The 27,244-nt window shown below is 37.9% G+C and overlaps 1 protein-coding gene across 1 annotated transcript in view; it reads left to right on the top strand.

The window, feature by feature from the left end:
* The first annotated feature begins 314 nt into the window (after positions 1-314).
* The window catches only part of Rtl4 (retrotransposon Gag like 4), a 294,576-nt gene continuing 267,646 nt past the window's right edge, over positions 315-27,244 (top strand). Inside the window, exon 1 of the mRNA XM_057759953.1 lies at positions 315-336. The gene's annotated coding sequence lies outside the window, so the exon portion shown is untranslated. The remainder of the gene's footprint in view (positions 337-27,244) is intronic.

Raw genomic sequence — 27,244 nt, 5'->3', positions numbered from 1 at the left:
TCAATAGTAGGAAAAAGTCATTTTAATGTGGATAGCATCATATCACAGGCTGAGGTTCCAGACTGAATAAAAAAGGGGAAAGGAGGAAGGTAACTAAACAATGATATTCATCTCTCTGTGTTTCTTGCCTTTGGACCCAATGTGACTAGATCCCTCATTTTTTGACTATGTCTTCACACCATGATAGAGTGTATCCCATTAATATGATTATTATCTTTATAAACAGGATCCAACTCTATTTGAACATACTATGTGGCCTTGAATTTACTATATAGCTGGGAATGCCCTTGAACTCCTGCCTCTCCAGTCTCTACCTCACAAGTACTGGGAATACAGGTGTGTACCACAGTACCTGACTTGTTTTCAACTAGGAACCAAAAGTAATTCTATGTTCCTTATGTTGCTTTGTGTGAGTTATGTTGTGAAAGCAACAATAAAGTAACTAATATTCTACTTCCAAAATGCTTTGAGAAACACTGTGCTTCTAACGTAGAAACAGATTAGGCACAAAGGAGTTGTACATGGTACACAAGCGATGGGGTCTTTGCTACCTGGGATATCAGTCCAATTGTCTTCAGTGTCAATGCTTCTCAACTCCGTGTATGGAAACTGTTATATTAGTAGATAATATTTCTGTGGACTCTGGGTATAAAAAGATGAGCACTAGAGCCTTGAGTCTGCGGGAATAATATATCATCCACATATTAGCAAATGTAAACTCATTTACAGCACATCAGAAATCCTGGAACAAATGATTTAAAACATCTTGGTTAACAGAATCCTCCTAAATACACCCCAGTTAGCTCTCTGAGTTACATTTCTTTTGATTTATCTTTATTCCAGCTTGTAACTGGCTTCTTATGCTTGTCCTATTAAATAAGAACTGTTCAAAAGGTTATAATTAAATTTCTTCCCACCATGTCTTTCCCTTATGAAAGAAGAGTGAATAGGTTACAGACCATCAAATGAGCCTAAGAAATCTCTCTTTCCTCTATGGACATAACATTCCATTGTGTCAGGTACTCTAAGTACCTGATCCTAAAAATATTTTATTCAGTACTAGTCATCAGTTGTTTCAGTAGCAATATATCAAGTGGGGGATCATGAAAGTTCCAAAAGCCTGGCTTGAATGTTCATAAAGGCTCCAATTATTTCCATGTGTCCTCATCCTAGTCCTGCTACCTGTCAGCTATGCAACTGAGTTGATTGACCTTCGTAAATCTTAGTTTTCTTATCACTAAAATGGAAATAATAAGTTACGGTGGTAGTAAGATTTTTGAAGTATAAGAGAATGGAGCAGCCTGCTCTTAAGAGAGATGGAAGGAAAACAGGGTTCTTTGAAAGCTATAATTCAGTTAGTCAAAGAGTTATTGTGGGAAGTGGCTTTAAGTACTGTGGAGAGTGTGCTTGCCTTGGAATGGAGATTACATAGTAGCACAGTGACAAAATTTGGAAGGATGTTGTAGGGAGAATAAATGAAGAACCATCTTAAGAGAGCAAAGATTGAGGCTACTTAGATGTTTTGGGTACTTCCCACATTGTACTCTAATTCCAGGTAGTTGAGTATGTATCTGTTATTTCTCACTTTAACTTTAGTTTATATCTCCTATTTGTAATCAAGGGGACATTGCATGTACTAAGTATCCAATAATTACTTAGGTGATACAAACTGTCTTTTAGTGGTAGCCTGAGGAGAACAGTTATCTAAATACGTTGTGTTTCCTTCATTTTTGTTCTCATATTATCTTGTTACTGCAAAGAACTCTCAGAGAATTATTAAGGAACAATTCATTTCTTTCAATATCCAGTTATCCTTTCAATGGATTATTGCTTTATTCTTAATGAGAGGTTTCGGACAGAGGGTCTGGTGTAGCAAGAAAATTCAACAATATGACATTTCTAGAGATTCTAGGAAGCTCCCCACACTACTGAGTATGTGAGTAGTTGTATACCAGGCGTCTCTCAGAGTCTGCATATATCAGCTAATGGTTACATAGCCTCCACTGGTAGGACTCATCTAGACTTCTATTTCTCTAGCTGTTAATTAAATCTGTAAAGAGCTGGAAAGTTAATCTTTTAGGCATTGCAAGTCATTAGCAGTCTCAGCTTCAACTATTCAACCCCGTCTTTGCCATTAAAAAGCAGCCATAGATAATGTATGGAGGAATGGGAGAAGCTAAGTGCTTCCTTCCATGAAAATTTATACAAGTAAGCAGAAGACAAGATTTTACCCTCAGGGCTGCAATTTCCTAACCCCTGGTCCGTAGTACTCCATGACTTTGATGGACATAAATTTAGTGATTCTTACATGCCCATTTCATATTATAGGGTTGTCATTCTTTATAGAACAGAAGGCAGGGAATTGATTCTCTGTGTTCATAGTGCCTTTTTCATACATAAGCATACCTCTGCCATTCCCTTTATTAGTTAGTTGTATTCAATTATTTTATCCTTCATTAAATTCTTGAAAGCTTAGAACATTGGAACCTCTGGCAAAGTGGCCATCAAATTCCTTTTTTTTTAATACTCTTGATTTCTATTTGAAACCTATATTTTAGCTTGCTTTTTCTCATGCCTTTCCAGTATGTGAATGATGTCTTTCTTGCATATTGTCATTTGCATACCATTTAGTTAACTCTTCTTGCAGGCATAATGCAGTATAGAGTAACTAGTATTTAGAATCAGGAAAAAAGACCTGATTAGTACAAGCTAATCCCCTCTAATGAGCCTGGACCTTTTCTTGGCTTCTGATTAGCTATCATGTTACACCAAAAAGATATCTTTTTAAAAAATATTTATTTATTATGTATACAATATTCTGTCTGTGTGTATGCCTACAGGCAGGAAGAGGGCACCAGACCCCATTACAGATGGTTGTGAGCCACCATATGGTTGCTGGGAATTGAACTCAGGACCTTTGGTAGAACAGGCAATGCTCTTAACCACTGAGCCATCTCTCCAGCCCCCCCCGAAAAGATATCTTTTACATGTAATGTGTAATCCTGAATTAGATCTAGAAACAGAGAAAATGAAATTGGTGTAAAAACTAGTGAAGTTTTATAGTTTAGGTAATAGGACTGCATCAGTGTTAATTTCTTATTTGTGAAAAATTTATCTTTAGTGATTGTCAACACTAGGGAAAAGTGAGTGAGAAGCAAAGGGATACTTACAAGCAGTCTTTGTAACTTTTTTGTGAATCTAAAGTTATTCCAAAATATTTAATTTTATTTATTAAATAAATGCCTGTATGGGTCCCGGAGAGATGACTCACTTGGCAATGTGCTTGTTGGCTAAGTTTGGGGAACTGAGTTTAAATCCTTAGCATCCATAAAAATGCTTGGGTTGGCAATGAAGCCCTGTGATCCTCATGTTGGGGGAAGGGGATGTGTGAAGATAAACAAGTCTATAAACCTCAATGGATAATCAGTCTAGGTGAACTATTGAGCTACTAGTTCAGTGAAAGACCCTGTATAAAAAATAAAGAGGAAATGAGGAAGATGAATGATGTTGATTTCTGGCATCTGCACACATAAACACACATGTACAGGCACATACATATATGTGTATATGTATAAAACCATATATACACATAGTATAAACATATACAGATGAACACACACACACACAACCACACACACACACATACACTTGTTCTCTTAGTCTTTTACCCTCAAACCTCCTGTTTATTTGTCAAAGATCATAGAGAGCTCCTCTCTCATTATCTCATCTCTGAGAATTCATTCAACATGCAACTCACTCCACTCAAGCCCCAACTCCTACACTTCTTCCTTAGAATCATATAACTTCTGCTGGATACACATCTCAAGTAGAAAGCAATTCAGTTCTCCCTGAGTTTCTCTCATTTGACTGTGCACCCTTTTAGATAATTTAACTGTAACACAGAGTGAGCAAAGAGAGTATGAAGAGTCTCTTGAATTGTCAATGGGAAAAGAAGTGCTCTTGGTATGTTCTTTGCATAGAGGATGTGATTATGGCAGTTGTCAAGGAGAAGGTAATGGCTTAGATTGAATAGTCTTGGAAACAAAGTCCTAGCACTGAAATATTTCCGTAAATCTTTTCACATATACTTTATCCACTCTAGAGGTGGCATAGTGGGTCAGAATGTCTTCTAAAGGAGTAACAAAGTCCCCCATTTCTAGTGTCCTCTAATTTATGTAGAGTAAGTAGACTAGAAGTTTTTATTTCTGAGGGTCAGTATTTTGGCCTAATAAAATGCTACTATTTCCTAGGACAGAGAATAATTCTAGTAAGGCTACATAGCCTGGATGAAGGGTATAAATCTTGTGGTGGGTGATGACCAGGGACATTTTGGATTCCTGTGATAAGAACAAAAGCATCAGGTTTGAATGACCTGGCTGTGATATCTGTTAGCTGTTGATTGCTAGTGTCAGGTCAACTGATCTGATTGGGTAGAGGGGTGTTTCCTTCCTCACTCATTCTGTGTGGACACCTCCTGAAGCTGCATGCTGGGTTCAAGTGGAAAGTCTTCACAGATAGCAGAGGGTCTTCTTTAGTTAGGGGTATTATATGATACATACCTGTATTCTCCTGCTAGAGCATCAAAAGGAGCTGTCAAAATCAAAAGCTTTTTACTCATTAAAATATAGTAACATAAGAAGATAAATTCAGGAAGGAAAAAATACATGTTGTTTTGAGGGTGGTTCCCACTATTTGCAAAAGTCTTCAGATGTGGCTATTTTTCCTACTGGGTTAATATGTAGGTGCAGTTCACTAATCAGAATCTTGTGTTAGGTACTAGCAAACAAGACAGAGGAAAGGGAGGATTAGGTCAGAACTGTAGATCTTAACCACATGGAGGCCCACAGGTTCATATACAGTAAAATGAAAAAACAGATGCTGTTTATTCATTTATTAAACATTTTTGAGGAGTTACCTATGTGCAAAGCACTATTATAGGTACTAATATAGTTCAGACTTGTGCCTGAACAAGACAGACAAAAGCAATTATCATCAACATCTGGCTTACAAAGATGATAGACAAATATGTAATATATTGAGGTGCTCTGAAATAAAACAATCCAGAATAAGAGAACTTATAGGGATGCTGATTGGATAAAGTTGCTATTTTAGAGCTAGTGAATGAGAGTTTAGAGACTGAAAATTCTTTTGTAATAGAAAAGCAGTAATCACAAAACTGCAATGGTAAAGACAAGTGCTACAGCAAGGTAGGTGCATGTTCTGTTCACTCTTATGTCTTGGCACTTGAAACTCCCTTCTATAAGCCAAATATGTCTTATCCTTATGATATTTTGTGTGACACACCTCCCTTATCTTTTTCTAATACAATATAATATGAATCTAGGAGATGGATTGGAATAAAACCAAAATATGCAGAGGACTTTCAAGGCAAACTGGAAAATATGAAAATTTGGACTGAAGTTCTGATTCTCATCATCTACATGAAATTCTGAAAGGCAAAGAGCCACAAGAACAAAGAACTGAAGGAGGAGAAACCATAATCAGAATATATTGTATGAAAGAAAATCTATTTTCATTTAAAATAAAACTTAAAAAGAATATGACGATACTTTCTTGCTTTCTTTTCATGGTACCTGACACAAAACCCATTCTTTATACAATTTGAATGAACCCATTAATTGAATGAGCACATATGTCACAAGGAAAGAAACAAATAAGAAAGAAATGAAAAATGGTTTCTCATGATGTGGCTTTTATTCCAAACACAAAGCTCAGTTCGTTCTTTTCATTTTTTGAACTAATATAATTTATTAGCAATTAATTAAGCTCTTTTTTCCTGTTGGGGAAAAACTAGCCCAATGAAATTATATTCATTTCTCTTACATTAAATAACTACCTTCCTTATTGACTTTATGCCAAAGTAATGTGATATCATTCCACCCATACACTTTTAGGAAATAGCTCTTTCTGGTGCTACCAACAGTCTTTTCAGAATTGTCTCATTCTCTTTAAAACTAAGAAGAAAACATTTATGCTCAATTTTTCAGTTAGATATAAAACTGTCAGGATATTAGACTGAATCAGAAGCTGTTACCATAGTTATTTGAGATAACTGTATGATACCTTAACTTCTTGTTTTCAAATTCTAATTCAATATAATTAAAAATTTATCCAGAACAGACTACAAAAACCAATCACTGAACAAAAGAAATATTTTTTTTCTATTCAAATTCAATATATCAAGAAAATAAGAAAATCTGAATCCATACGTCTTAAAATGAGATCTCTAGTTCCTTCGGTCTCACTTTTTCCCTCAAGAAAATAGAGTGAATCAATTTGAGTTCATATTTTTCTTCCTGACCAAGGCAGAAAGAATTCATCATTTTTTCTGGGCAGAAGGTCATGTGGTTTCCTTGAATCATGCTCTGCTTTCACATTCTTCTATTTGATAAAACTTACCCTCGAGACTTTTTGGATGAAGAGATCATTTCTCCAAATTGAATGTGTTTGCCTTTTTATTGTAACTCAAGAATTCACATGAGATCTGAGCATGAGAAATGGCTTATAATTTATAACGACTGCAAGAGCTAGCTGCTTATGAACGTGAAAACTGTCCCTCCATGCTTTGGTTCTCTTACGAAAATGTAAACTTGCCCACTGTGCCTTGGTTCCATTATGAACATGTAACTGTCCCTCCATGCCTTGCTTCTCTTATGAACAATTAACCTGTCCCCTCTATGTCCTGGTACATTCTGAACTTCAGCAAAACCATCTGAATGTCAGCTTAACCTTTGTGTCCCTATTCAGTCAGCAAATATTCAGTCACCTGAGATTTCCAGATTCTTTCTTGACTGAGCTAGAAGTTGAACTGCTCTTAATTTTAATAGACTGCTTGCTATACAATGCTCTAACTGAGAGGACTTTTAGAAATCATTCAGTCCAATTATTTCATAGTATAAAGATGAAATGAGGATCAGATAAAAGAAACTGCATGGAGAGTTATATAGAAAATCTGTAGTAGAATAAAGATTGTGGGGCAAATTTCTTGAGCCACATTCTGGTGCACTTTATACCATCTCTTCCTTGATTCTTAGTACTGATATCAACTTCTACATGGCTATGCTATTACAGGTTAGTTTCTCTGTTGTAAAATAAGCATCCACCATATTCCACTTTTGCTCCCCCATCATTGAATTCAGACAAGTGAGGCTCTACCGTCTTCATCAGCTAATTTGTTAGAGATACATTATCTTTTAGATATGCTATGGTAAATAAGCATGCAGATAAATGCAGAATCACATTCTGGCTCCTGTGTGATACTGTTGTGCTATCAAAGGATTGTATTTCTTGCAGTACACATTTAATTCCCTATACACAGTTATAAACTGAGGTTTGACAGGTAGGTAGATAATCATACACACACTCATGCTAAACTGCTTAGGTTCAAAACTTTGTTTCCTGTGCAGATTATTTGACTTTTCACAATTGACCTAATCTTTTTATTTTTTTAAATTTCATTTTACATTCTAACCACAGTTACTCCCCCAAATTCCTCCTTGTGCCCCCCTCACCCCACCACCCAGCCCATCCCTCTCCACTCCTGAGAGTCAACAAAGTCTGGCACATTAAGTTGGGGCAATACCAAGCTAGTAGCCCGTGCGTTAAGGCTAAGCATGACAACCCACCATAGAAAATGGGCACCAACAAGCTAGATCATGCATCAGGGTTTAGTCCTGGTCCTACTGCCAAAGGCACCCTCAGATAGTCCAAGATTCACCACTGTCTCACACATATGGAGGGCCTAGTTCAGTCCCATGGAGGCTCCACAGCTGCTGGTCTAGAGTTCATGAATTTCCACAAGCTTGGTTCAGCTGTCTGTAGATCTTCTCCATCACGATCTTGACCTTCCTTAAACATATATTCCCTCTTTCCTCTCTTCGACTGGGTTTCTGGAGCTTGGCCTGGTGTTTGGTTGTAGATTACTGCATCTGCTTCCATCAGTTACTGGATGAAAGCTCTATGATGATAGTTGTGGTATTTGCCACTCTGATTACAGTGGAAGGCCAGTTTGCGCACCCTCTCCATTGTTGCTAGGAGGAATAGATGGGGTCATCCTTGTGGATTTTTTTGGGAATTGCCCTAGCACCGGGTTTCTCCTTAACCCCATAGTGATGCTCTCTATCAAGATTTCTCTTTCATTGCTCTTCCACTCCATCCATCTCTACCCTCCACCATCCTGTTCCCTCATGTTCTCATCTCCCATCCCTTCCCCTTTACTGTGCCCCCTTGCCCACAGTTTACACAGGAGATCTCATCTAATTCCCCTTCCCAAGATGATCCATGTGTCCTCTTAGGGTTTTTCCTGTTACCTAACTTCTCTGGAGCTATAGATTATAGTCTGGTTATCTTTTGATTTACGTCTAATATCCTCTTATGAGTGAGTACATACTGTGTTTGTCTTTCTGAATCTGGGTTACCTCACTCAGGATATTTTTTTACTAGTGATGTCATTTTTTTTACACCTTAATAATACTGAATTGTTTGATAGGGGAGGGGGAGGGAAATGGGAGGTGGTGGCGGGGAGAAGGCAGAAATCTTTAATAAATAAATAAACAATAAAAAAATAATACTGAATTGTGTAAGTGTACCAAGTTTCTTTATCCATTCTTCAGTTGAGGGGCATTTAAGTTGTATCCAGATTCTGACAATTACAAATAATGCTGCTATGAACATTGTTGAGCACGTGTCCTTGACTGAGCATCCTTTGGGTATATGCTCAGCTGTGCTATTGCTGGGTCCTGAGGTCCCAATTTTCTAAGAAACCTCCATACTGATTTTCAAAGTGACTGTATAAGTTTCCACTCCTACCAGTAGAGGAGGTGTATTCTTCTGACTTCACATTCTATCCAACAGAAGCTGTCCATAGTATTTTTGATCCTTGCCACTCTGACAGATGTAAAATGGTATCATAGAGTTGTTTTGATTTGCGTTTCCCTGAAGGTTAAGGATGTTGACCAATTTCTTAAATGTCTTTCAGTCATTTGAGATTATTCTGCTGTGAATTCTGTACCCCATTTTTAAATTTGATTATTTTGTATTTTGATGTCTAGTTTCTTGAGTTCTTTATATATTTTGGAGATCATCTCCTTTGTCAGATGTGGAGTTATTGAAGATCTTTTCCCATTCTATAGGCTGTCATTTTTTTTAATTTACCATGTCCTTTGCCTTATAGAAACTTTTCAGTTTCAAGAGGTCCTATTTATTGATTGTTGCTCTCAGTGTCCGTGCTACTGACATTATATTTAGGAAGTAAACTCCAGTGCTAATATGTTCAAGGTTACTTCCCAATATCTCTTCTATCAGGTTCAGTGCAACTGGATTTATGTTGAGATCCTTGATCCATTTGTACTTCAGTTTTGTACATGGCGATAGATATGAATCTATTTCCAATCATTTACACGTTGAAATCCAGTTATGCCAGTACCATTTGCTAATGATGATTTCCTTTTCCCATTATACTATCTTGGCTTCTCTGTCAAAAATCAGGAGTTCATGTGTGTGCAGATTAATGTCAGGTCTTCAATTCCATTGGTCCATATGTCTGTTTTTATGTCAGTACCAAGCTGTTTTTATTACTACAGCTTTATAGTAGAGTTTGAAATCAGGGATGGTGATGCTTCCAGGACTTCCTTTATTGTACTGAATTGATTTTACCTGTTCTTGTTTTTTGTTTTTTCCATATGAACTTGAGTATTATTCATTCAAGGTCTGTGAAGAATTGTGTCAAAATTTTGATTGGCATTGCATTGAATCTGTAGATTGCTTTTGGTAAGACTACCATTTTCATTATGTTGATCCTACATATTCAAGAACATGGTAGATCTTTATATTTTCTAATATATTCTTCAATTACTTTCTTTAGAGACTTAAAGTTCTTGTCATATAGGTCTTTCACTTATTGGTTAGTGTTAACCAAAGATATTTTATTTCTGTGGACGTTGTAGAGGGTGATATTTCTCTGATTTCTTTCTTAGCCATTTTATCATTTATACATCAGAGGACTACTGATTTTCTTTGAGTCAATCTTGTATCCTGTTAAATTAGTGAAGGTGTTTATCAGCTCTAGGAGTTTCTAGGTAGATTTTTTTGGGGGGTCACTTATGTATACTATCATATCATCTGCGAATAGGGATAATTTGACTTCTCTGTTTCCAATTCATATACCCTTGATGTGCTTTTGTTGTCTTATTGCCCTACCTAGAACTTTACGTATATATTGAATAGATATAGAGTGAGCAGAGAGCCTTGTCTTGTTCCTGGTTTTAGTGAAATCATTTTGAATTTCTTTCCATTTAATTTGATGTTGTCTTCAGGATTGCTATAAACTGCTTTTGTAATGTTTAGATATGTTCCTTGTATCCCTGATCTCTCTAAGACCTTTATCATGAAAGGGTGTTGGATTTTGTCAAAGGCTTTTTCAGAATCTAATGATATGATCATGTGGGTTTTTCTTGCAGTTTGTCTTTATGGTGGATTACATTGACAGATTTCCATATGTTAGACAAACCCTGCATTTCTGGAATAAAGAGTAATTGGTCATGTCGGATGATAATTTTTTTGATGTGTTCTTGAATTTGGTTTCCCAGTATTTTATTGAATATTTTTAAATCAATGTTCATGAGCAAGATTGGTCTGTAGTTCTCTTTCTTTGTTGCACCTTTGTGTGGTTTGGGTATCAGGGTAAATGTAGCTCAAAAAGGAATTTGGCAATGTTTTTTCTGTTTCTATTGTTTGCAACAACTTGAGGAGTATTGGAATGAGCTTTTTGAAATTCTGGTAGAACTAAAAAAAAAGCCTTGGCTCTTTTTTTTTTCTTTTTTGGATTGGGAGACTTTTAATGTCTGATTCTATTTCCTTAGGGGTTATGGGTCTATTTAAATTGTTTATCTGGTCTTTAATTAATTTTGGTATATAAACCTATCAAGAAAGTTGTCCATTTTTTTTTAATTTTCCAATATTGTGGAGTACAGGTTTTTGAAAAATGATCTGTTGATTCTCTGGATTTTCTGAGTGTCTGTTTTTATGTCCCCCTTTTTGTTTCTAATTTGCTTAATTTGGATATTCTTTCTCTGCCTTTTGGTTAGTTTGAATAAGTTGACTATCTTGTTGATTTTTTTGAAGAATCAACTCTATGATTCCTTGATTCTTTGTATTGTTCTCTTTGTTTCTATTTTATTGATTTCAGCCCTCAATTAGATTATTTCCTGTCATCTATATCTCCTGGGTCAGTTTGCTTCTTTTTGTTCTAGAGCTTTCAGGTCTTCTGTTAATTCGCCAGTATGAGATTTCTCCAACTTCTTTATATAAGCATTTAGTGTTTCGAACTTTCCTTTTAGTACTGCTTTAATAGTGCCCCATAAGATTGGGCATGCTGTACCTTCATTTTCATTGAACTCTAGGAAGTCTTTAATTTCTTTATTTCTTCCCTAACCCGGGATGATTCAGTTGAGCATTATTTAATTTCCATGAGTTTGTAAGCTTTGTGGAATTTGCATTGTTGTTGAATTCTAACTTTAAGTCATGGTGATCCAATAAGATACAGGGGATTATTCCTTTTTTTTTTTTTTTTTTTTTTTTTTGGTGTTTGTTTAGATTTACTTTGTGACCGGGTATGTGGTCAATTTTAGATTAAGTTCTATAAGGTGTTGAAAAGAAAATATACTCTTTTGTGTTTGGGTGAAATGTTCTACAGATGTCTGTTAAGTCCATTTGAGTTATAATATCTGTTAGTTCCCTTGTTTCTCTGTTAATTTTCTTTCTGGTAGACCTGTTCATTGGTGAGAGTGGGGTGTTGAATTTTCCCACTGTTAGTGTGTGTGGTTTGATGTGTGATTTAAGTATTAGTAATGTTTCTTTTACCAATTTGGGTGCCCTTGTATTTGGGTCATAAATGTTCAGGATTGAGATTTCATCTTCATCAATTTTTCCTGTGATGAATATGAAATGTCCGTCTTCATCTATTTGATTGCTTTTAGTTTGAAGTCTATTTTGTTAGATTTTAGGATAGCTACACCAAGTTACTTCTTAGGTCAATTTGATTAGAAAGTTTTTTCCCAACCCTTTACTCTGAGGAAATGTCTGTCTTTGAAGTTGAGGTGGTTTCTTGTATGCAGCAAAAGTATGGATCCTGTTTTTGTATCCATTCTGTTAGCCTGTGTGTTTTCATAGGCTAACTTCTTTGGGTTTGAATTTTCCTTCTAGTGCTTTCTTTAGGCCTAAATTTATGGATAGGTATTGTTTAATTCTTGTTTTGTCATGGAATATCTTGTTTTCTCCATCTATAGTAATTGAAAGCTTTGCTTAGTTTAGTAGTCTGGGTTGGCATTCATAGTCTTTTAGTGTCTGCAAAATGTCTGTCCAGAACTTTCTAGCTTTCAGAGTCTCCATTGAGAAATCGGGTGTTATTCTGTTGGGTGTCTGTTTATATGTTACTTGGCCCTTTTCCTTTGAAGCTTTTGATATTCTTTATTATGCATATTTTGTGTTTTGAAATATTATGTGGTGAGGGTCCAGTCGATTTGGTATCCTGTAAACTTCCTGTATCTTCATAGGCATTTTATTCATTAGCTTGAGAAAGTTTTCTTCTATAATTTTACTGAATGTATTTTTTGTGCCTTTGAGTTGGTGTTCTCCTTCTTCTAACCCTATTATTCTTAGGTTTAGTCTTTTCATGGTGCCTCTGATTTCCTGGATACTTTGAGTTATGACTTTGTTGGCTTTAATGTTTTCTTTGACTAATGAATCTGTTTCCTTTATCATATCTTCAGTGCCTGAGATTCTCTCTTCCTTCTCTTATATTCTGTTGCTTATGCTTGCCTCTGTAGTTCCTGTTCATTTACCCAGCCTTTCCATTTCCAGAATTCCCTTGGATTGTGTTTTCTTTACTGACTCTATTTCAATTTTCAAGTCTTGAACTGTTTCTTTCACTTGTATGGCAGCTTTTTATTGGCTTTCTTTAAGAGATTTATTGATTTCTTCCATTTTTTTTGTCTTTTCCTCCATTTCTTTAAGGAAAAATTTTCATTTCCTCTTTAAGGGTCTCTATCTTCTTCATAAAATTATTTTCAAGGTTGTTTTCTCCTCTTTCTTCTGGGATGGGATGTTCAAGTCTTCCAGTTGTAGGACTACTAGATTTTGGTGGTACCATATTGCGCTTTAGGTTGTTGAATATAATCTTGCATTGCATCTACCCACCTCTTCTTCCAGTTGGTGCAGGCAGTATCATTGGCTCTGGGTCCAATAGTGTCTGTGTCTCAGGAATCCTTTCTTGAACCAAATGGTGCAGTCACTGTGTCTCAGTGGTCTTGGTCTGCTTTATGCAGTTGCTGTCTGTGTCTCTGGGAGCCATCCAGGTCTCAGGGGATGGGTGGTTTGGGGGGTGGACTGGGACTTGGAGATTACAGGGTCGAATGGATGGGTGCTATTGCATCCTGCTTGTAGGAGGTTTGCCCTTGCAGCTGAGGTAGATGGGTGAGGGGCCCCGGGATTTTGCCTTGGAGCCTATAGCCTAGAGCCTGGGTTGTCCAGCTAGGAGGCTGGTCACTCATCTCTTGGTCCACTCTGTACATGGAGCCACTGAGGTTGTGTGGGGTGGTTGGGTATGGAGGTGGAGTGGGACTTGTAGATTACAGGGTTAGATGGGGTGTTGGAGCACCCTGCCTGCAGGAGACTTTCCCACTATCTAATGTAGCTGAGGTGGTTGGGGGAGGGGTCTGAGATTTTTGCCCTGGGGCTTAGAGCCTAGAGACTGGGCTATCCAGCTGGAAGGCTGGTCATTCACCTCTTGGTCTGCTCTGTGCAGTCACAGTCTATCTTGACCTGATCTTTATATGTCTTTGTTATCTCACCTTTTTTTTTTAAATATTTATTTATTTATTATGTATACAATATTCTGTCTGTATGTATGCCTGCAGGCCAGAAGAGGGCACCAGACCCCATTACAGATGGTTATGAGCCACCATGTGGTTGCTGGGAATTGAACTCAGGACCTTTGGAAGAGCAGGCAATGCTCTTAACCTCTGAGCCATCTCTCCAGCCCCGTTATCTTACCTTTAAGACAGGGATAGTAATGATGCTTACCCAGGTCTCAACTAAAGTTTTCTCAGTAGAACCACCACAGAAACAGAGAATAAAGGGTTTTAATAAGATAGTTTAGCCATCATACAATTGTAGGGGTGGGTTCGTTTCTATAAGTCTCTATTGTAGAGTATTATTTTAACTAGGCAAAGATATGTTACATTTGTTTATGCTGCAGAGTATTACTTTAATTGTGTAAAGTTGTGTTGCTTTCATTTATGCTGCATTTGTTTAATTATGAAAAGATGTGTTGTATTTGTTTCACCTTGCCTGCCTAAGGCACCTGATTGGTCTAATAAAGGGCCGAATGGCCAATAGCTAGGCAGAGGGAGGGATAGGCAGGGCTGCCAGGAAGAAAGAATAAATAAATATGAGGATGCAAAATCAAGGCTCAGAAAGAATGAGGAAGAATGAGAGAAGAAGGGAAAGAGAACAAGGGACACGCCCAGGGCAAGAAGCCAATCAGAAGACATCCAGACAAATAGACAAACAGTGAAAGTAAGATATACTTTCACTGATGTATAAATAGGAAAGGCACTAAGCCCTGAGGCAAAAGTTAGATAAAGAGAATCAGGTTGATTTAAGTTAAAAGAGCTATCCAGAAACTTGCCAAAACTAGGCTGAACATTCAAAACTAGTAAGTCTCTGTGTCATGTTTTGGGAGCTGGTTGGTGAACCAAAAGAAAAAGGCTGGCACAAGTTTTAGTTTCTCATTTGGTGTTAAGTCCATGATCAGCATGGACAGTGAGAGGGGACAAACACAAATTGAAAGTGTAGAAGATTAAACTGGATTCCATGAGAACACCTGGAATTTGTATTCATCTTTCATCACCTCTGGCTTTAAGGATGTGGAAGGCATGCTTTTTTTTTTTTTTTTTTTTTTTTTGGATTTTTTGAGACAGGGTTTCTCCATAGCTTTTTTGGTTCCTGTCCTAGAACTAGCTCTTGTAGACCAGGCTGGCCTTGAACTTACAGAGATCCGCCTGTCTCTGCCTCCCGAGTGCTGGGATTAAAGGCGTGCGCCACCACCGCCTGGGCAGTACAGAGCTTTATACTTAACTGATGTTGGATTTAGTGAAGCAGAAGCAGAATGTGTTGTGGGAACTGAAGGAACTAAAGTCTTCAATTTCTTTTTCATGACAATGAGGTGGGTCACCAATTAAATAATCATAATTATTATGTGAAATGGCAGTTTGTCCCACAATGACCTTCAGAGTGTTAAAATGGATTCTCTCATTTTTAATCATTCAAATTTTAGGTTAATTTCTCTTGTGGACAGTTCTGACTTGGCATAATATAGGGGAAGATTTTAAGGGTATGCTATAGATTATAACAACTTTATCAATAAATGTTTGATGAGTCGTTTCAAATAGAAGTATCTACTTGTACTAAATAGTTTCTATTTGTCCCTCTAGACCTAGTCATTGACCTTTTGAATTCAGTTGGACGCTCAGGAGTCTGACCTCCACTGATGTGTCAATTCAGCTATTTTTGGCTTTTGACATCTTGGCTGGGTACGGCCAATTTGAAACAATGTTAATATATGAGAAGAGAAAGCTTTCCATATATTTATTATTTATACTTTATCCTTGGTTGTTAGTAGCTGAATTACTCTACCAAAGGTCATAAGTAGGAGAGTGTGATGATTAATTTTTATTGACAACTTGACTCAAATGCTTAAAACACTGGTGAAATATTCCTTTGGATCTATCTGTGAGGTCCTTTCCAGAATGGATTAACTAAGGGGGAAATACTTACTCTGAGAGTAGGTGGGATCATCCCATGAGCTGAGGTCGCTCACTGAATTATAATGGAGTAAGAAGAAAGTCTGATAAACATAGTTATCATTTTTCTGCTTCTCAGTTGATACTTTTGACCTAGCTTCTCTGCTACCATTCATTTATCACCATACATTCCTCTCAGACATGAGCCAAAATAGAACCTTCCTCCTTTAAATTGCTTTTTCAAGCATCTCTTTGCAGTAATGACCCTATTAAAGCATACATGGAAAGTTCATATGATTTGTCTATTTAGTCAGGGGTGGCAATAGCTACTCTGCTATTGCAAATGTTTGCAAATTTTACTATTCTTTGTTGACTTGTCCTATCATTCACACATAAATTAAAGATTCCCCTTACTTAAACTTTTCTTTTCTTGTATTCTCTTGGAGTGGAACTTCTATGCCCTGCTGTGAATCTGACAGAAGCATCATAAGTTTAATGCAATATTTTCAATAATGTCTTGGAGTTTCAGTCATGTCATAAAGAGACTCCACCTGAAAAATAACACTCACAGTTTGTTATTGGATCATATTTTGGTTCTTATTTTGCAATAAGAGGCCCATCCATGGTAGGACGTATTTTGCAAGAGTGCCTCACTCTCTGAATAGGGAATGACTGGTTAGATCTAGGCAGACAGGCAAGAACCTTCATTCTTATTAGGAAGCTAAGGTGAATCTTTGTCAGCTGGACTATATCAACATGAGTTAGTGAACAGACATGCCACGGGGATGTGAAAACAACTGTTACTCTAAGCTTCATGAGTACCATGCACAAGGAAGATCAATTAACACATACACTCTCTGGAGACTAGAAAACTGACATCATACTCCAGTGATGGTTAGACACTATAAGGCATTTGAATAGTCCTGATCATGGAAGTGAATGGCTTCAATGGCAAATGATATGAAAGAGACTGGGTGAAGCCAGTTGTGGAAAGCATTATGTTCCAAATGCTTTTAGACTCGAAACCATAGGAACTAATGTGTTGACACTTTCAAAGCACTTAACCTCTGGGAAGTCATCTTTAATAAGTTAAGAATGTCCTTGCCACTAATATGGCCAGAAGTTCATTATTACAATGGTAGTAAATATGATACTAATAAACTGTTTCCTGAGCACCTACGAGGTGCCAGGTACAGAACCCATTCTTTGTACACAACATCGTGTTGCTTTAACAATCTTTAGAGTATTTATTATTTATTATTATAACTTTGCTTATAAAGTAATTGAGGTGGGACCAATGTTGAAAATCTGTCAAAAGTGCTGTAGCTACAGTTGAACAATACCGAAGGACTCTAAATTCTGTGTCCAAAATCAATGAACAATTCCATTACCTAATCTGTTGTATTCTTCCCAGCTCCAGCCTGTGTATGACCTTTTGTCTTGAAGTTGACATTGTCCCCTCAGCAATGTTACAAAGGATTTACCAGTCTTATTCATGAGCAACAAAACACAGTCTTCATTCTCAGGCAGATGGTGGGCACTTTGCCAAAATAATGGCCCTGATAGGAATCATCTTCCAATCCTTCTGCATTTAGACAGCAGATGATGAACAAAGAGAGCCTGGAAACTTTAAATCTGACTTTGGAGTTGCCCTCTATATATTCCCTGAGGAGGTCTTAGAATGAGTCATTGACTTTCGTGACTGCATTTAGTGATCCTTAGAGAGAAAATGTTCCTTAGTCTTGGCATTGAACTTTTACAGCACTCCACTTCCGTGACCCCAATGCTTTGAGATGATACCTCTGCTCTGGGCATAAAAATGAGATCTTCAAACAACAGCAACGACAGCTACCACAACATCAAATCTAAACAATAAAAACCTGAGCCTCCTTTATAGTGGCACATTAAATTCTGTCTGTATTTTTATATAAGCTTATTCTTAAGAAAATGTCTAAGTTGGGAAAGCCTTTAAGGATGTAGTACATTCTTCATAGCTTTAAATGTCAAAAGTCCGATTCATCAAGTAGCAAAGACATCTTCAGAACAATTGTTATTGCCAGAGTCTTTCACTATTAATTTATGCGTGTTACAGCTAGTGTATAAACTCCTGAAAACAAGAACTTGTCTTATATTTCTTTTGTATGCCCATGAAAGGCATGGATGCTTGGCATGCAGTGTATTGTCTGTGAAAATGCAAAATAGATCTACCATATGACTCAGCTTTACCATTCCTGGGAATATACCCAAAGGAATCAATGTTATCATACAATAAAGACATCTGCATATAAATGTTTATAGTGGTAATACTCAGAGTTGCCTAATCATGGAATCAGCTTAGGTGTCCACCAATATATAGATGGATTGTATAAACATTATATATATTTGTATAAATAATATATATTTCATTACCATAAGTAAGTTTTATTTAGCCATAAGAAAGAGTGAAAATTATATCATTCTTTCTTTGAGAGTTCAGAGTTAGTAACATCTAGTTAGAGATTTGTTTTCATAGATGGTGGGCTTCATTAATATCTTGTGAGTTTTCCTTTTCCTATGGGAAATTCATGGAGAACTAGATATTACAACTTTCCTATTTTGTTCAATGATTTTCTCCAATCGGGAGCTTTCCTAAGATACAATAGAAGTTTGCCCTTCCTCTCTGGATTATGAAGTCAGAGAGTCCTCTAGAAGCCCTGACAGCATTGCAGATGTATTAACTGTGTTGAATAGGCAGAATCTCTCATTATGTTGTAAAGTCAATTTTTCCCAGGGCTATAGCTTTTATGTATTATCTGAAAAGACTGTTGAAGTACAGGCTCACAATTCACCTTTTTCCCAAATACAGAAATCATTATTTCCATACTCAAAGAATGAATTTCTATGTCCAACTAGAGCAGGCATGCCCAACCTCTAGATTAGACAGTGAATGTCGGTGTTGGGAGGTAGGCGTGATACAAAATGATGAACTGACATAGAACAGATGTAGAACAGATCTGCACAAATAATAGTAGTGTGTAGCCTTCCATGTTCTCCCACTCAACATTCTGCCTCCTTCTTTTGCTTCTTCAAGTGAAATATAATTGCCATTGTAACAGAATTAAGAGGAGATTAGACACTAAGGGCTCTGGCCTCATGCATATATTAATATTGCCCCAAGAGCAGTTTCATTACTTTAGGAGTGAGTTCCAGATAAAATAGGATAGCTCTTCCTGATTTCTGTTCTGCCTTGTAATGCCAATTTGCACTTCTGCCATGTTTTGTTGTACAGTGAACTCTCTCTCTAGGCTTTGACACATTGGCATTGGACTCCAGAACTGTGAAAAATAAATCTGCTTCTATATAAATAACCTAGCCTGTATTCAGTGATTCTGGCATAAAATACACTAAATCTATCTGACACTTCTATGGACTTTGTTGTGATTCTTAGGAAGGAGGAGCCGAGAAAGTAAGTTTTTATTACTTTTGTAGCTGGCTCACTGAATGTATAATTTCATGCCTTCTATTTACATTTTTAATATTAAATTAGTTGACTAGTATGCATCCAATATCCGATACATATCCAGATATATAGATACATTTGCCCTTTCAAATCATGCTTCTACGCCTTCTACTAGACAAGTTCAAAGGTGTCTATTGATTCCTAATTGTCAAAAATGTAAAAAGGAAAATAAAAGAATAAATAAAGAAAAAGAAGCTGTAGGTGTGGGCTTGGGTGTAAGGACCCCAAAGTTGTCTTTGAAGTCTGGAGTATTTAAAATAAACACTCTAAGTAAAAATGCTTTGCTATCACTTACTAGACTGATGATTGGGGGATAAGAATGTTGAAATTGCTGCATGAGATTTATACTTTATTTGGGCATCTTGTGTATGACTCTAATTCCTGGAGTTTAGAAGCTGTTCACAGTCTCTGTGTTAATTAACAATTATTTTCTAATGCATAGTTTCTTATGCCATGTTCTTTTTGAAAGGTAGTATATTTTGGGTGGGTATGGAGAGAGGGTTTTTCTGTGTAACCCTAGCTGTCCTGGAACTCACTCTGTAGACAAGGCTGGCCTTGAACTCACAGAGATCCACCTGCCTCTTCCTCCTGAGTGTCAGGATTAAATGAATGCACCACTACCACCTGGAGGTAGTTTTTATTTTAAATGATAAAAGTTTTATTATTATAAAGAACTTTCAAATAAAAAAATAATCTTAAGTGAAATACTCCAAACTCCAAAAGACAAATATGGTATTTATGCACTTATGTGTATATTAGCTGCGAAGTCTTTGGCAAGCAGGCTACAGTCAATGTAAACACAGAGGCTAAGTACAGAGTAAACTGGTGCAGGACAATTCTATATTCTGTCAATTATATTTTAAATAAATTCTGATTGGCCAGTAGCCAGGCAGGAAGTATAGACAGGAGGCAGGGCAAGGAGAACAGGAGTGTTCTGGGAGGAAGGAAGCTCTTTCCTGCAGTCTTGCCCAGACACACAAGAAGGAAGATGTGACCTGCCCCACCGAAAAAGGCACCAAGCCATGTGGCTGACATTGATATGAATAATGGGTTAATATAGGTTCTAAGAGTTAACAAGAAGCCTGAGCTAAGGTGGCAATCAGTTATAACTATAGCAGAATCTCTGTGTGATTCTTTTGGGGCTAAACAGCTATGGGAACTGGGCAGGACAGAAACCCCAGCAAGCAGGCCCTCTTGTTACAGTAAACAACTAAAGGGGAGGGAAACATCTCCCTAGGAAGAATAAATAGATTATATAGTTCTGGGTGGACAGAGGTTGGAGACTGGGAAGGGAAGATCAAATAGGGAGGCAGAGGAAAGGGAGCTTAAAGAACTGAATATGGGAAGGGACAGTGAAAACTGAGGGCCATTTGCAGGATCATATGGAAACAATGTAGTAGAATTATATATATATATATGAAAGAAATCAACATGGAACCACCAAATAATTGGTAATACAAAGCCTCAACTAGACATCACTTGCCACCAAATGAAACTTCATTTCTCGAAATGTGTTACATCTAATCTATTTGTTGGCCAAAAGGGTTCCATGGAAACTGCCCAAACAACCCTGACTACTGCTAAAGCTATTGGTTGCCTTCCACAAACTGACTGTAAAATCATATTGCTGAAGAAAACACCTATATAACTCACTGAATTCGAAGAAGTCTAGCTGGTGTCTACCTAGAGCCTTCACCCCTCTTGGCTAGTGTTCATAGTACTGAAAGTACTCTGCAACCCACCAGAGGGGAAAGATAAACACCAACTCAGCTACAAGTCCTGTGATATATAACGGTGACCTGCCTGCAAGGAATGTTGGTGGAATAGTGCCACAAAAGTTGTTGGAGTAGCCAAGCACTACCTGATTGGCTCACTCCATGAGATGGAACTTATGCTGGATACTGTCTAGGTGGCCAAAGACCTGAGACCAGATAGGCCAGGGACATAGGGGAAAACCAAATTCTATTATTCTGAAAATGGAATGTAGCAACAAAATGACTGCTAGTGGCATTCTTCTGTACTCATAGATCAGTATCTTGCACAGCCATCATCAAATAAGCTTCCTTCTACAGCAGGTGGGGATAAATACAGACAGTCAGAGCCAGACAATGTTCAGAGAGTGAGAGAGTTTGGAACACTAAGCCCTAAATGGGATGTCTCCAATAAATCCTCAGGGCTCAGCAAACTTTACAGAAGAGGAGGCTGAAGGATTATAAGAGTCAGTGGGGATGGAAGACACCAAGGAAACAGGTCTTCTAGGCACAACAGGACTCGTTCACATATGAGCTCACAGAGACTGTGTAGCAGATATATGTCCTGTATGTGTCTAAGCCAAATGGGGTCCCAGGGCTGAGAGGGGAAGTAGACACAAGCCCCAATCTCTAACCCAGAAGCTGTCTCCAAATGATAACCACACTTAAGGGCATGTCCCATGCCCAGCAATAGATAGCCAGCACATACACACAAAAGAAAACTTAATGGTATTTTTGTAGTTTGTTTTCTCTCACAGTGCTTTGGTCATTTTTCATTTGTTCTTTTATTTAATGTTTACAGATCTTTCACTTACCTATTATTGTTTTTCAATTTTGTTCTCATAAGCTTTCTATGTTTGAAAATATGTGTGTCTCGGCATCTGCATGTGTTTCTTTTGTTTTTTCTTTGGTTCTTTTTTTTTGTTTGTGCTGTGTTATTCTGGTTTGTTTTTATTTAATCTTGTTATTATTATGATTTTAGATGCCAGTTTGAATCCTAATGGGAAAGAGAAAGAAAGAAAAAAGAAAGAAAGAAAGGAAGGAAGGAAGGAAGGAAGGAAGGAAGGAAGGAAGGAAGGAAGGAAGGAAGAAAGGCTATTGTAGTTGGAGGCTTTTCTCTGTCTTGACTGGGCTCAGTGGACCAGTTTCTCTCCTTCCTGATGGTCCCTGCAACCCTTATAGAATAATCAATCACTCAGAGGCTAATATTAATATGATTGCTTGGCCAATGACTTACGCTTTTATTGGTTAATTCTCACTTGTAAATGAATCCATTTCTAATAACATGTATATCACCATGTGGCTATGGTGTTATCTTTAGTGTTCTGGCATCCTGTTATATGGGTGGCTCACTGGCATCTCTCTCACCCTCATTTTTCTTTCCCCCTATATTCATTTTGGCTATCCCACCTGACTCTAGTTTATCTTGCCATAGGCCAGAGCAGGTTCTTTATTAACCAATGGGTGGAATACATATTCACAGCGTACAGAAGGACATCTTACATTACCTCCCCTTTTCTTTTTCATTAAAAGGAAGGTATTAGCTTTAACATCATATATTTATATGCATCAAATTATCAAGTTATCAAGTAAGAATCTGTGGCAATATCCAGTCTATTTGTATTTGACAAAATTAAAGAAAACATTTTATCATCTTTCCTATCTTTGTGAGTCTAAAATTTTATATCTAATTTATCTTTTATTATAACTAAGGAAAACTATAGTTATAACTATCTAGTCTTGAACTCTATTAAAGATCCCAAAAGGAAATAATATTAACTGAGTATACAGGAAGTGCAAGTAAGCAACTTTTGAAAAATGTGAGAAATGATAGAAAGAGCTGACTGCCTGTTTGGTCACCCAAAGTCCCCTACAACATTAGGGCATCCATCTTCAGTTATTATCCTCTCCTATCGTAGTTAAGGCATTTTAGATACAAGTCTTAGACTCCTCAGGATATGACAGCTATTGGAATAATCTCTGTTATTTGCCATTATCTATAGCCTGGTCATTTAGTATATGTTTCTTGTTCGATGTTGTTCTTCTTGGTTTTAGTTCTATTTTTGTGTATGTTATTACTCTCTCTTTTTCCTGAACAAAACTTGATAATTGTCTTTATGGTATATAGTTTTGTTTAGAATCTTCTTTTATAGACAAAAGGTGAAGATATAGTGGGTATTATGATGTGGGATTTCCCTCTGTATGCTGTGAATAAGTTTTATTACTATTGGTTTAAAAAGAAGCTATTTTGGCCTATGGCATAGCAAAATAGAGCAAGACAGGAAATCCAGGCAGAGATAGAGGAGAAAAGAAGGTGGAATCAGACAGATTCCATGTAACTGTTGAAGGTGAAAGATGCCAGAACCTTATTGGTAAGCCACAGCTTCATGGTGATACATGGATTAATAGAAATGGGTTAATTTAAGATATAAGAGCTAGCTAGAAATATGCCTGAGTTATTAGACAAACAGTGTTATAATTAATATAGTTTCTGTGTGATTATTTGGGTATGGGTGGCTGGGAAAAGAAAGTACTGTCTCTGTTTACAGTATTCACTCTCCTCATGACCTTGGGCTATCTGACTTGATAGAGGCATTGCTTCTTGTCTGCCAATGTGATCCCCTTTAAAGAAGAGACATGGTAGTCACATTCTCTCTTGTGTGGTGGTCAGAGATTGGACTTCTGGTTCCATTCACCCCAGGGAGAACAGAGAAACATGGTGACCATTTACCTTGTGTGTCCATGAGTGTATCATAATAAATCCTTGTTATCTCTTCAAAGAGGCTCACATGGACTTACCTACAGGCTGTGTATTTGGTGGTTGAAGAAGTAGGGAAGAGCTTGTAGGATTTGGGGGACAGGAAACTGTAATCAGAATATATTGTATGAAAAATCAATTTTAATTAAAAATGAAGCTGTCAGGCAGAAACATTATAAGACAAAATTAAGCAGATCCAAATTCTATATATCTAATTCATCTTCTATACAGTTAAAATAGCCATTCTTTTTTTTAACATTTTTTTTATTCTTTTTTAATTAAAATTTCCAACTGCTCCCCGTTTCCCATTTCCCTCCACCTCCTCCCACATATTGCCCCCTCCCCCCGCTCCCTTCCCCCTATCCCCACTCCACTTCTCCTCCCCCTAGTCCACTCCCCCTCCCTCTCAATACTGAAGAGCAGTCCAAATTCCCTGCTCTACAGGAAGACCAAGGTCCTCCCACTTCTATCTAGGTCCAGGAAGGTGAGCATCCAAACAGGCTACGCTCCCACAAAGCCAGTTCATATATTAGGATCGAAACCTAGTGCCATTGTCCTTGGCTTCTCATCAGCCTTCATTGTCTGCCTTGTTCAGAGAGTCCAGTTTCAACCCATGCTTATTCAGTCCCAGTCCAGCTGGCCTTGGAGAGCTCCCAATAGATCAGTTCCACTGTCACAGTGGGTGGGTGCACGCCTCGTGGTCCTGATTTCCTTGCTCATGTTCTCCCTCCTTCTGCTCCTCATTTGGACCTCAAGAGCTCAGACGGTTGATCCAAATTGGGTCTCTGTCTCTCTCTCGATCCATCGCCAGATGAAAGTTCCTGTGCCATTCTCTTTGGCCTCTCGTCAGCTCTCATTGTCCACCACATTCAGAGAGTCCAGTTTTATCCCATGTTTTTTTCAGTAGCAGTCCAGCTGGCCTTGGTGAGCTCCCAATAGATCGGCCCCCCTGTCTCAGTGGTTGGGTGCACCCCTCATGGTCCTGACTTCCTTGTTCATGTTCTCTCTCCTTCTGCTCCTCATTATAACCTTGGGAGCTCAGTCCAGTGCTCCAGTGTGGGTCTCTGGCTCTATCTCCATCCATCGCTAGATGAAGGTTCTATGGCGATATGCAAGATATTCATCAGTATGATTATAGGATAGGTTCATTTCAGGTTCCCCATCCTCAGGTGCCCCAATGAACTAACTGGGGACATTGCCCTGGGCATCTGGTAGCCATTCCAGGTTCAAGTCTCTTGCCAACCCTTAGGTGGCTCCCTTAACTAAGGTATGAGTTTCCCTGCTCCCCAATCCAACCTTCCTTTAACCCCAATCACCCCGATTCCCCCAGTTCCCCTCATCCTCTCCTTCACACTTTTCTCTCCCCATCTCCCCTCATCCCCATCCCACCCCACCCCCCAAGATTCCAATTCTTTGCCCATCAATCTTGTCTATTTCCCATAGCTGGGAGGATATCTATATGTTTTTCCTTGGGTTTACCCTCTTGTTTAGCTTCTTTAGGATCACAAATTATAGACTCACTGGCCCCTATCCATGGCTAGAAACCAATTATGAGTGAGTACATCCCATGATCTTCTTTTTGGGTCTGGGTTACCTCACTCAGGATCGTATTTTCTATTTCCATCCATTTGCATGCAAAATTCGAGAAGTCATTGTTTTTTACCGCAGAGTAGTACTCTAATGTGTATATATTCCACACTTTCTTCATCCATTCTTCAATTGAAGGGCATCTAGGTTGCTTCCAGGTTCTGGCTATTACAAATAATGCTGCTATGAACATAGTTGGACAAATGCTTTTGTCATATGCTAGGGCATCTCTTGGGTATATTCCCAAGAGTGCTATTGCTGGGTCCAGGGGTAGGTTGATCCCAATTTTTCTGAGAAACCGCCACACTGATTTCCAAAGTGGTTGCACAAGTTTGCAGTCCCACCAGCAATGGGTGAGGGTACCCCTTTCTCCACAACCTCTCCAGCAAAGGCTATCCTTGGTGTTTTTGATTTTAGCCATTCTGACAGGTGTAAGATGATATCTCAAAGTTGTTTTGATTTGCATTTCTCTGATTGCTAAGGAGGTTGAGCATGACCTTAAGTATCTTTTGGCCATTTGAACTTCTTCTGATGAGAATTCTCTGTTCAGTTCAGTGCCCCATTTTTTTAATTGGGTTAATTATCCTTTTAAAGTCTAGTTTCTTGAATTCTTTATATATTTTGGAGATCAGACCTTTGTCTGTAGCGGGGTTGGTGAAGATCTTCTCCCAGTCAGTAGGCTGCCTTTTTGTCTTAATGACAGTGTCCTTTGCTTTACAGAAGCTTCTCAGTTTCAGGAGGTCCCATTTATTCAATGTTGCCCTTAATGTCTGTGCTGCTGGGGTTATACATAGGAAGCGATCTCCTGTGCCCATATGTTGTAGGGTACTTCCCATTTTCTCTTCTATCAGGTTCAGTGTGTTCAGATTGATATTGAGGTCTTTGATCCATTTGGACTTGAGTTTTGTGCATGGTGATAGATATGGGTCTATTTTCATTCTTCTACAGGTTGACATCCAATTGTGCCAGCACCATTTGTTGAAGATGCTTTCTTTCTTCCATTGTATACTTTTAGCTCCTTTATCGAAAATCAGTTGTTCATAGGTTTGTGGGTTAAAATCCGGGTCTTCTATACGATTCCATTGGTCGACTGCTCTGTTTTTATGCCAGTACCATGCTGTTTTCATTACTGTAGCTCTGTAATAGAGTTTGAAGTCAGGGATGGTAATGCCTCCAGAAGTTCCTTTATTGTATAAGATTGTTTTGGCTATCCTGGGTTTTTTGTTTTTCCATATAAAGTTGATTATTGTCCTTTCAAGATCTGTGAAGAATTTTGATGGGATTTTAATGGGGATTGCATTGAATCTATAAATTGCCCTTGGTAGAATTGCCATTTTTACTATGTTGATCCTCCCAATCCAGGAGCAAGGGAGATCCTTCCATTTTCTGGTATCCTCTTCAATTTCTTTCTTCAATGCCTTAAAGTTCTTGGCAAATAGATCTTTCACTTCCTTGGTTAGAGTTACCCCAAGATATTTTATGCTTTTTGTGGCTATCGTGAAAGGTGATGATTCTCTTATTTCCCTCTCTGCTTCCATATCCTTTGTGTATAAGAGGGCGACTGATTTTTTGGAGTTGATCTTGTATCCTGCCACATTACTAAAGGCGTTTATCAGCTGTAGGAGTTCTTTGGTGGAGTTTTTGGGGTCGCTCATGTACACTATCATATCATCTGCAAATAATGCAAGTTTAACTTCTTCCTTTCCAATTTGAATCCCCTTTATCCCCTTATGTTGTCTTATTGCTATTGCTAAAACTTCGAGAACTATATTGAAGAGGTATGGAGAAAGTGGACAGCCTTGGCGTGTTCCTGATTTTAGTGGGATGG

Source organism: Chionomys nivalis, chromosome X, assembly GCF_950005125.1.
Source record: "Chionomys nivalis chromosome X, mChiNiv1.1, whole genome shotgun sequence".
NCBI classification, from domain to species: Eukaryota; Metazoa; Chordata; class Mammalia; order Rodentia; family Cricetidae; genus Chionomys; species Chionomys nivalis.
Note: the sequence above shows the minus strand (reverse complement) of the source record. Positions and strands in the feature narration are given on the sequence as shown.